Below are 10537 nucleotides of genomic sequence, written 5' to 3'. Positions count from 1 at the left end.
CCCCCCCCCCCCCCCCCCCCCCCCCCCCCCCCCCGAAAAAAAAAAAACCTTTGGGAATTTATTCCCCCACCAGCAAACCCCTCCGGTTGCGTGGCGGTAGCGCGGGTTGGGGTGCCGAGGTTGGGAAGGGGCTGCACTCCCACTGCCGCTTGCCTGCCTGCTCCCGCTGCCTCCTCCTCCGCTGCATTGCTCCGAAGTCACAGCGGTACCGGAGCCGCCGCCGCCGCCGTGCCAGGGCCGCCCAGTGTCGGGACCGCCGGAGCCGGCACCGCCGCTCCTCCCCTCCTCTGCAAAATCTGCCCCCCCACATCCTTTCTCCCACGGGAACCGTCTCCGATAGCCCCTCCACCCCCACCACTCCGGCACATCTGTGCGCAGGTCGGGGTTTATCGGATCTCTTTCTGCCCGCCCTTAAATTCCTGCCCCCCGCAGGATGTTCTTTGCTGTCCCCTCCCGGGGTACAGGTGGCCCCCCGGCACACCCTCAGACCCGATCCCATGGGGAAACTGGGTGTCCCACTCCCTCCGGGGTGTGTTTCACCCCTTATTTCCTTACCTTTTGCAATAGCCCCTCGCAGTCATCAGTGCAGGGGGGGTTGCTGTGCTCCGGGCTTACAGCTCCGAGCTGAGAGCAGGGATGGGTGATAAGGGGGCACGGGGCAGGGGATGGGGGAGCACATTCCCCCCGAAACCAAGTGTGCCATAAGGGACTTGCTGAGACTGTCTGCAGGATGCAGGGGAACGTGAGGAGCAGAGGACAGTCCAAGTTTCCTACTGGAGCAATGGTGAATAGGTGACTTTTTGGGGAGGGGTGGCAGTGGGGTCACAGCCCCATCCGTGCTGTGGGTGACCCACTCCCATCCCTTCTGTGCTGCCGAGCAGAACAACACTGGCAGGGAAAAGGAGAGTTAAAACTTCCTCCCTCCCTCCCTTCCATTCCAGCAGGGAAATCTGTACAAATCCAGTGTTATCCTGGCATTTCGGGGCTGGGGCTGGGGCTGGCAGAGCCTGCACGGGCTGGCACGGCCCTCCCTGCTGCGCTGAGACCGCGCCAACTCACTGCAGCCTAAGGAACGACGCCAGATCCCACGGAGCGAGGCCGTGCTGCTGCCTCCTGGTGCTGGGCCTTAGGGATGAAAGCTACGAAAAGCGGACAGCAATGGGACGCGGCACTCCTCACCCTATGTTGTCACTTTTAGAGACCCGGTGACACCCGTCCAACTCATTGCATCCGTTCTTTGCCAGGGCTGGAGCAGAGCGGACCGCGTGCGGGGCGGGATGGCGGCGGTGGGACGGGTTGGAGGACGGGGAAACTGAGGCACAAGGGCGGCTCTGCGGGCGGAGCGCTCCCCGGAGGACGGCGGAGATAACGCTAAAAATACGCCGGGCGCTTTGTTACCGGCGACAATAGCCAGACGTATTTTTAGCTGTTGCGGCGTGAGCAGCGCTGTGACCCTCCCCGCTCCGCCCCGCCCCGCTGCCCCGGTCCGGCTCCCCACGGCCCCCGGGATTCGGGGCCGCTTCCCGGTGCTGTGGAAACGGTAACGTTAGAAACTAAACACAAACACCTCCCGGCTGCCACCCCCGGCTGAGTCACGGCGGTGCCGGCTGCCCCCGCCCCTACCTCCAGCTCCGTCCCCGCGCCCCATCCCTACCCCAAAACCAGTGCCCGACACCCCCCGGCCCAGCCCCATTCTGGGATTGCCCCCTACGGATGATGCTGCTTCTGCTTCCCCCCATCCCAGGACTCCGGGATTAAACCCTGCTGGGTGGCGCTGCTGTCCCCAACCCCATGCCATGGGGACACCTCTCACTGCCCCAAAGCAGATCCTGAGTGCTGCTCTAAAGCAGACCGAGTGGTGCCCAGCTTCCAGCCCTCGCCCCCAAACCCGCCGGCAGCTGCAGCTCTGGCACAGCTTCCGCCATCCCCATCCTGTGCCAGGGATAAAAATAAACAGGTAGAGGAAGGGAGAAGCAGCAGAGCCGCAGCACACTCCGACACTGGGACCTCTGCATGGGGATGGCCAGGCTATGGGGCTCTGCTCTGGTCCCCATTGCACTGAAGTGAGTATTCTTTTCCCACCTCATCACAGGACACAGGACAAGCAGGGATCCCACCTGTCTTGTGGGATCCATGAGGTCCTGCTGGGTTTTGGGGTCGTTTGGGGGAGCCGTGGTGCAAGGAGAGCTACAGCCCCATAGGTAGAGTCACACACACTGGGATGGCCACTGGGAAACAGCAATGGGGCAGCAGCTGTACCTCCTCCTTCCTACAATTGAGCAAAGAGTTCTGCAGCCGCAGGCGTGCCTATGTTGGGATGTTCTGGGGCTGAGGGCGGATTGCAGCACACGTCAATTAACACTGAACAGCTCTGGGTGTCGGCCCAGGCTGTTTTGCTGTTTTCATTTTTGCCAGTCCTGAAGCGTTTGCTGGGGGTGAGCACCCAAAGGCAGCTGATGCAGCCCACACTTCTTGACCACAGGGTTTTTTAATCCTCTCCATATCTTAGTGCCAGGCCCCAGCTCACAGCCCTGAAAATTATCTCAAAGAGGAACTTTTAAATAAAAGTTGTGAGCCTGTCTGCCTGTGTGCGTGTTCGATTGTGTTCCCCCTATTCCAGCTGCCTGTAAATTTAGCTTTTTCCATCTCCGGTTGTTGGAGCTGGGCTGGTAGCCAAAGCCCTGCACAGCGCCATGCAGGATGTGATCCCCATCCTTGCATGGGTGAGCAGGTGTGCAAAATACGTGTGCAAGGGCAGGGGGTGTGTATGCACAGGTGCCCACCCAGGGCTGTGCACACGCATGGGGGGGGAGGGGGTTCATGCAGGAGAACACGGGTGGACAGCAGTGAGCTGTAAGTAAGTTCCACCAGAGGGTGCCCTGCATCCACGGCACCTCAAACTGTGCCTCACAGAGGTATGTGGGGTGGGGGACGATGGGGTGTCCTTGCCCTGCGGTGTGTGGGCTGGGGGCTTGGGGCTCTGGCATGACCCCCTCCTCCCCTTGCTCATTGCAACTAGGCTGAGACCCGAGCAACACAGCTAACAGCAAGGAGTGGAGGGAGCAGGGATTTCTGCTTTTTGCCCCTTCCCAGCACTGTGAGCTTAGGGGATAGCACTGTTCTATATGTATGGGTCAGCCTCAATCTCCTCATGGCCTCCCCAGCACAGAGAAGCAGGCCCTAGGCAATGGTCCCAGCCCCTCCCACCACCAGCCCAGCCCCTGATCACAGCTGGAGCACAGCTGTCCTTCACTCCTCGCCCCAGCACTGCCGTTCCCACTTTGGGATGGCAGTAGTCCGGGTGGACCTTGGTGAGCCACTATGGGGCCGGGCAGGGGGATTGGGGCCCGCCTGGCCCTGCAGCTCCTTGAAACCAGCCTGACTTGCTGGGGAGGCCAGACCTGCTTGAGGACTGGGGTTTCCATGGTTGGGCAAACCTTCCCCCCAGGATGGGCCCCATCCCAAAACATAAGGGACCCCTTTAGTACCCTCTCATTGCTGCTAGGTGGGTCCCCATGGAGAGTGTGGATATCCAAAGGCACAAGACCTGCAGCCCCACTTTTTCTGGCCACCCCAGAAAGAGACATTGTGCCTTTAAGACAAAGCGCAGGGCACAAAGCAGCTTTGTGTCCTGACTTGCTGAGTTTCCCCAGCACGGCTTTGTCCCGGGACATGTATGGGCACAGCGTGCTCAGCAGCACTCATAGCTGCTGGACTGCAATGCAGGACAGACCCAAAGCAGGGCAGGGATCAGAAGCAGCAGAGATGACTAGAACACATTGCTGGGCACGGCACAGAGACCGGCACGGTGACAAGGGGACAAGAGATGGGGTTGCTTTGGCAATGCAGTGGGGGATAACAGAGCAAAGCCATCCGTCCATCCACCCATCTGCCCCCATGTCCACAGTGCCACCCCACCCCATTCCCACCCACCCTGCACACAGGGGCTCTCCGAGGGGTTTCACCCCACCGGGCCGTGCGACCTCAGAGAGACGTTCTGGTCCCCCAGCAGCTACGGCGGGACGGCGTTGACCCCATTGGCCGTGACATGACCCCACAGATGCCCCATAGTGGCGCGATGGGGACGTTGGTGTCCCCGTGCCATGGAGGCCGCTCCGCACGGCATCCCGCTGCCCTCCGTGTTTTCCCTGCAGCCTTTTGTGTGCGTGGCGGCGTGGCGGCGCTCGGGTAGGCCGCATGGCGCCCGGCCTTCCCCACCTCCGTCCTCCTCCTCCCCCCGATCCCCGCCTCCCTCGGCCGCCATTTCGCAGCGCCGGCCTCGCCTGCTCTCCACATCATGGAGGACCGCAGCAAAGGGGGGGAAACAAAGAGCCGCGGCCTATGCTGCTGCCCCACGCATCCCCTCCTGCCGCGTGGGACAGCGGGGCACTGCGCAGGCATTAAACGTTCCTTTCTGTACCCTTCCTTGTGAAGGGGCTCGGCAGCACAGCGCCGTGCCGGTGGGATGCTCTGAGCCCACATCCCACAGAGGGGCTCGGAGCAGGGAGCCACGTCCCCAGCATGCATGCAATGATGGCCACGGGGACCCGCAGGGCACCCACCTCTGCCCAGCAGCGCAGGGCAGGTTCATTTTTCAGGCAGAAATAAAGGTCAGAATCAGGCACAGAGAATTGAGTTCTTCCGGTTCTGGAGTGACCCAAAAGCACCAAGTCAGGTCCCAACCACCGGTGCTATCTGCAAAATCCTACACCCCAGGGGAGCTCCTTTTCCCTTGGCCTTCAGGTCCTTTTTTAAGCTTCCCTCTGTGACTGCAAAGACTGAGAGAGCCAAAATCCTGCATGCTGCGTACCAGGGTGCTTAGAGAAACACTGAGCAATGGGGACAGTACAAAGCATGCACCCCACGTACCCACAGCACTTCCCATAAAGCAGAATACTCCATTTCCTGGTCAGGATGGGAAACGCTGAGGGCAGCACTGGGCTGGCGGAGTCCCAGCAATGACAACAAGAGGAATAGGCATTTAGGACCCCCAGGAGGGTGCTACTGCAGGGCAGTGCCAACCTGCCATTCCAGCAGCATGGTATCACTGCTGCACACGGATCCATCACAGCCGGGCTCAGTGCCAGGGCAGTGCTCAGCCCCCAGCACAGCACAGCAGCCCACGTAACAGCCCTCAGGCTGCCTTGCCTTCCCCGTGCCCCACTACCCTAATTCCAGGCAGCTGCTCAGCTTCCCACTGCAAAGGCTCTTTCCAAAGTCTTGTTTATCTAAAAAAATTATCTGCTTTTTCTTTTTCTTTTTTTTTTCCTAAGACTGAGGACAATAACATTTCCAGAATGGATCAAAGCTTATCCTGGAAGCAGGGCACATTGGACAGTTGGACACTGTTTGTTGCTTCTCCACTGTCTAATATGGGGCTGTGCTGCAGGGCACCCCCAGGAAGAATCCACCCCACCCCAGCTGCACTTTGCCCAGCCCTGCTGACCTGAGCATGTTTGCAGATTCCTGCCCCTCCATTCACTGGGATGGAAATGTGGTCAAAGTTTATTAGAAAAGTACCAGCCACGCATGTGCATATGTGCCTGTGCATATATCTAAGCAAAGCACAACCTTTGTTTTGTTTTCTTAGGAAGCTACTCTGCAAAGCAAGGCCACAAGCAGAGGAAGCCAACAGGCAGGAAGGCAACTGACTGTGTTTGTGCTTCCAAATGTGTGCTGTGCTCAGCATGGGATGGCAGGGGGAAAGGAGGACGTAGGGGCTGCGGGGGCAACAAAGTGCCACCAGCATAGTGACATTTCAGGAGACTTTATGATAGCCAAGCACTTGGACTCACGGGACAGTGTCTATCACCTCTGCAGTGACTCCAGCCCCAACCCAGGACAACCACAGGTCCAGGCCATAGTGGCCTGCAGCACTGGAAGAAGCCACAGCTCTGGGCAGGAACCAAAGTGGTGTCTCAGGGCCAGGAAAGCTGTGGTGACTCAAAGGCGAGAGGGGAAATTGAGCCTCACTTTGGCCCCCACAGCCTCTCAGCTGGTTTCCTGGCTCCTTTCAATTTGCATAACAGTCCTTGCACAGGGGGAGCAGCTGAGCTGTGTCCCTCCCCCCAGGGACGCTGTGAGTCCTACAGTGCAGCAGGATCCCAATGTCAGCCCTGGCTCTTGCTCCTGCCAATGGCTTCCTGTATGCTTGCAAGCATCGGCCCTTAGGAATGCCCCTTCTGACCTCTGCTCTCCCAAAACAGCGGGGGCACAGAGCTGTGTCATCCACTCTGCCACCAGCACGATGTGCCTTTGGGAGCAAAGAGCAAACTTGGCTGAAAGGGGTGGTGGACAAGCTGATCCATTTCTCAGCTCAGTGCCACCAGCATGTCCCTTCCCAGCCCTGCCCCATTGTGCCATTTGGGGACAAACTCTGGAGAAGAGCAACACAGACTGGGTCTGGTGCCCATGGTGCTGTTGGTTAGATCCGGCCATCATTGCTCAGTTCAGCTTTGCTGCTTTCAAGGCCTTGGCAGACTCTGCAACTGGAAAAGTACTTTGGCCAAAAGGCAGTGCTGGGGCTGAGGCGGGGCTGGAGAACGCAGCAGGTCCCAATGCCACAGGGCTGGCTGGGGTCTGAGCAGCGCTGTGGTCACCACCCAGGGCCACCACTTTGTAGCAGTGCCCAGGGACAAGGCAGCAGGAGCTGCAGGGAAACCTGGTAAACTTTAAGTCACCCCAGAAACTGAAAGGGGTAGGAGCTACAGGGCTGCTTGTTTCGAGATGGGGAAACTGACACAGCCTCCCAACTCTTGCCTTATATCAGGGCACACCCCACCAGTGCCTCCCAGTCTAAACACTGGGAGCAAAGCCTGGAGGTTCTCAACAGCCCTACGAAGTGCTGAGCCCCCTAGCGACCCGTACAACATGAAGGGAAACCCTGCTCCACTCCCAACAAATCCCGACACCCCCACCAGCAGGCAGCACCCCCAGCACAACACCCTCAACACAACACCCCCCAACCAGCCCAGCAGCCCCTACTATAACAAACCACCAGGTGCAAAGGAGGAAGGAAACCAGGCGGTTAAAAGAAAAAAAAAAAAACCAAAAACAAAGCCAAAGTAATAATTAAAACAGAAAACAACAGACCCGGCAAAACAGCAAGCAGGGCGAGCCGAGCTGCCGCGTGTTTATTCGGGCGCGGGAGAAGGGGAAGAGAAATACCTGCCCGGAGACAGCCGGGGTCCCTCGCAGCCGCCCCGAGGCCGCTGCCCCCCGGCTGCGGGGACACGCGTACCCCAACCCCGCCGCTGCCGCAAGCTGCTGTGCACAAAGGACTCCGCTTTTAAAGCCCACGGCCCGATTTCCCCCAACCCCACAGGGCCCTGATTGGTTGGGCCGGGGCAGAGCTGCCGGCTGGGCTCCCCCCTCGGCGAGAAAGGGGTGTGAGTGAAGGGGGGTGGGGTGGGGGGGTTGAAAAGAATATGTATTAAAAAAAAAAAAAAAAAGCCAAGATCGAAGGAGAAAGTACAAACCGGCCCTAGGCAGAGAGAAAATCCCAGCTGGGATGCTCCAGCGTCGTGCCTTTAGCCCTGTGCCTCCCCAAGGCCCCCCCTACCCAGCCACCGATCCCCGCTTTACTCCGTTCACCGTGTTCTGTTTTTAATTTCTTTTTTAAATTAAATTATTTATTTATTTTTGGTGGGGTTGTCCGGACAGCTGTGCTTTCCCAGCTCGTCGGCAGGGGGTATGCTTGTACCGAAGAACGCAGCCCTTCGGTCCCGGCTGCCCGCCCCCAGCCCCGATCCCACCGCCGGCGGTACGTCCGGCCCCAGTGCTGTGGGAGGGTTGCGGGAGACCAGGGGGTCTCTCGGATCTCATTCGACGCTGGGTTGTCTGCTGCAGGAAGTGCGGAGTCAAGTCTGCTTCGAGATGCTCATGCCATGTTTGTTCAGTGCCTTTTTGGTACACAAGGGCTGTTTTGGCTTCGTGAATCCTGAGCAATGTGCTTGACCCAGCTACAGAAAGGGAAACTGAGGCACAGAGGTGTTGCACAGAGAGAGCCAGGGCAGATCCAGCTTCAGCTCTCCCGGAGAAGCACCAGAGAAGTTTGGGGTGTTTGTCCCAGCAGCATGGATGGGACGGATTTCAACCTCTGGACCTCAGTCTGTGAAGGTACAGAGGAGATGAAAAAGGTTGGAAAAATGGACGAGTGTTTGTTTGGTGTCCAAAACCTTGCAAAATCCACTGTAACATGGAAAGTTTCCTGCCCTACTGTGCTCCATTGCGTGCTGTATAAAAACATCCCAAACTTGAGCATGAAGCGTTCCCAACTTGATGTCTTTCATTCTGGGGTGTTTCTGGGGTGTGTGAGCGAAGCACGTGCTTTCTAGGGTGCTGGTGGAGTAGAGCCACAGTGGGAGAACCGTGTGGCATCCACATGCATGTAAGTGCTTATGTGGACACGTGTGTGCAGAGCAGCACAGCCCTTGCTTTGGTAGGATGGATGGGTGCTCCTGGGCAGGATGGAAGGATGCTTTTTGCTATGGCTGCAGGAAAGGGCAGGCGCTGCCGGAACTGCCAATCCCAGTCCCCTCTTTTGCTTTGAATTTCTGCAACAGCAGTGCTGACACTGGGCTTTGTTGGCTGGTGGCTTTCCACAATCTGGCGGGGCTGGTTGGCAGTGAGTGCTCTTGTTATTGGGGTGGCAGTGCTCAGGGCACCCCAACAGACAGCACTGATGGAGTTTCACCACCCCAAGACTTACTAAAACTTACTTTGTGATGAGATTACCCTATGTATGAAACCACACAGCCCTGCTGCAGTGCACTGGTGTAAAACCAGCTCTTCTCAGCAACTTGTCCAAAAGTCTCCTTGGTGGCTGTGGCCACTGGGACCAGTGGGGTGAGGCTAGCAGGATGCTGGGGTCCGAAGGGACCTGGGCTCTGCTTGGGAATCTGCTTTCAGATGCTCCATGCAAGGAGGGCCTCACCTCACTGCTGACACCTTCATAGGATGGTGGGAGTCACTGCTCAGCACTCAGCTCATCCTCTTCTGTGTGAGCTGGAGGACAGGAATGCCACCAAGCCCAGATGCCTTTTCTCTCCCGAAGAGAGAAATCTTCCACCAAAGCCCAGGCAACAGTGAAAAAACAAACAAATGCCGAGCAGCAAAGTTTGGCTGGGGCTGGCTGGAGCATGCAAGCCAAGCAAAAGCTCCTGCTAGCACTTGTTCCAGCTTTCGTGCGAAGCCCCCTGATCATTAAATAGGATCTGGGAAGGTTATGCAGCCAGCAGGATCTTTGCAGAACCATGGGGCCAGGCTGGCTGCAGAAAGGTGCTGCCGAGCCAGAAAGACCCCAAGCAGGACCTCACTGTTTCTTCCGCACAAAGTGTAGCAACATCATGCTGGGGATATAGAGGGACAATTTATCATGAACCATTCATATGATAGCACTAGCCGTGCAGGAGCACCCAGAACCCAATGGCTGTGCACTGCTCGTGCCCAGCTCTTGCTTTCATTGCTCTTGTGCAGTGGGGTAGGCACCATCCATGGTGTCCCATGGAGTGGCTTCAGCAGCTGGGTGTTCACCCTAAACCAGCCAAGAGCAGGAACAAGAGCCGGTCAGGATGTGGTCCCCAACATGCAGCTCTGTTACATGCACACCTTCTCCTGGGCTCTCCTCTTGCTCTATTTAATGAGGTGCTGAGGGACAATGAAAGGAACCAACAATTAGGTGAGCAGAGGAGTGCCCTGGTTTCCCGGCCTCGCTGCTTTGAGCACTTAGGAAACCTAGTGCCCTGGGGAGAGCAGGAGGGAGCCAAGGCTCTCAGAAACACAGAACAGAGCAGAATTGATAGGGAAAAGCAGGCAGTGGGTTAACTCTCCAAGAGGTGAGCTGATTAGACTGCTCCTGTGCTACTTGGTCTGAATCAGTGGGGCTTCATCATCACCTTTAGCCACAGGGTCATCGGTCATTGGCATCCTGCAGCAGGAGTCACCTCTACCACCCAGTCCAGGAGGGAAACAGGTCCAAGCAGCCACTGCCTTTTCCCACTGCCAATTCAGGACCCTGGAGCTGATCTCTGGTGTTTCCAGGATCTCAGGGCTTAGCCTTGTTGGGATCTGTGAGCTTGAGATACTGTGAGCCAGGGTACAGAGCTGGGGTCTGCGCAGATCCCGGAGGGGCAGCTGAGTTGGTGACAGAGGTGACCCTTGCCCAAAGTCACGTGGAAATGCAATGGGACTAGAGGCCAGTATCTGCATCTTGCTGGAGGCCGGAAGTATGTGGGGGCTTTCTTGGTTCTGAAGGCTCAAGATGAAGCCAAAGCCAGAGCTGTTTCTGTGCCTGGCCAAGAAGCTCCTGCCAAGACATAATTTGGCCCCAGTCCTGGAGGCAGGATAAATCAGCCTGGACTTGCAAGCCCCAGGCGAGTGGCCACGCGTGTGCATGGACACACACCCCTGGCAGAGGCCGTGCTTATCTGCACTGCTCCTGCTGATTCCCCTTCGCTCAAGGTTGTCTCAGCCCCTGCTCCTGGCTCATCTCCCTTAGCCTCAAATCCCATTAGGCTCCCACAACGTCCTCTCAGAG

At 57.8% G+C, this 10537-nt stretch overlaps 1 long non-coding RNA gene across 1 annotated transcript in view; it reads right to left on the bottom strand.

Moving 5' to 3' along the window:
- LOC122183821 overlaps window positions 1-1173 on the bottom strand; it is a 3828-nt gene extending 2655 nt beyond the window's left edge. Inside the window, exon 1 of the long non-coding RNA XR_006180375.1 lies at window positions 556-1173. This is a non-coding gene — a long non-coding RNA (uncharacterized LOC122183821). The remainder of the gene's footprint in view (window positions 1-555) is intronic.
- Window positions 1174-10537: the final 9364 nt, after the last annotated feature.

The sequence above is a fragment of the Lagopus leucura genome, unplaced genomic scaffold (genome assembly GCF_019238085.1).
Source record: "Lagopus leucura isolate 7727_CA_CO unplaced genomic scaffold, USGS_WTPT01 Super-Scaffold_100021, whole genome shotgun sequence".
NCBI classification, from domain to species: Eukaryota; Metazoa; Chordata; class Aves; order Galliformes; family Phasianidae; genus Lagopus; species Lagopus leucura.
The sequence above is the reverse complement of the archived record's forward strand: the minus strand, read 5'-3'. Positions and strand labels throughout refer to the sequence as shown.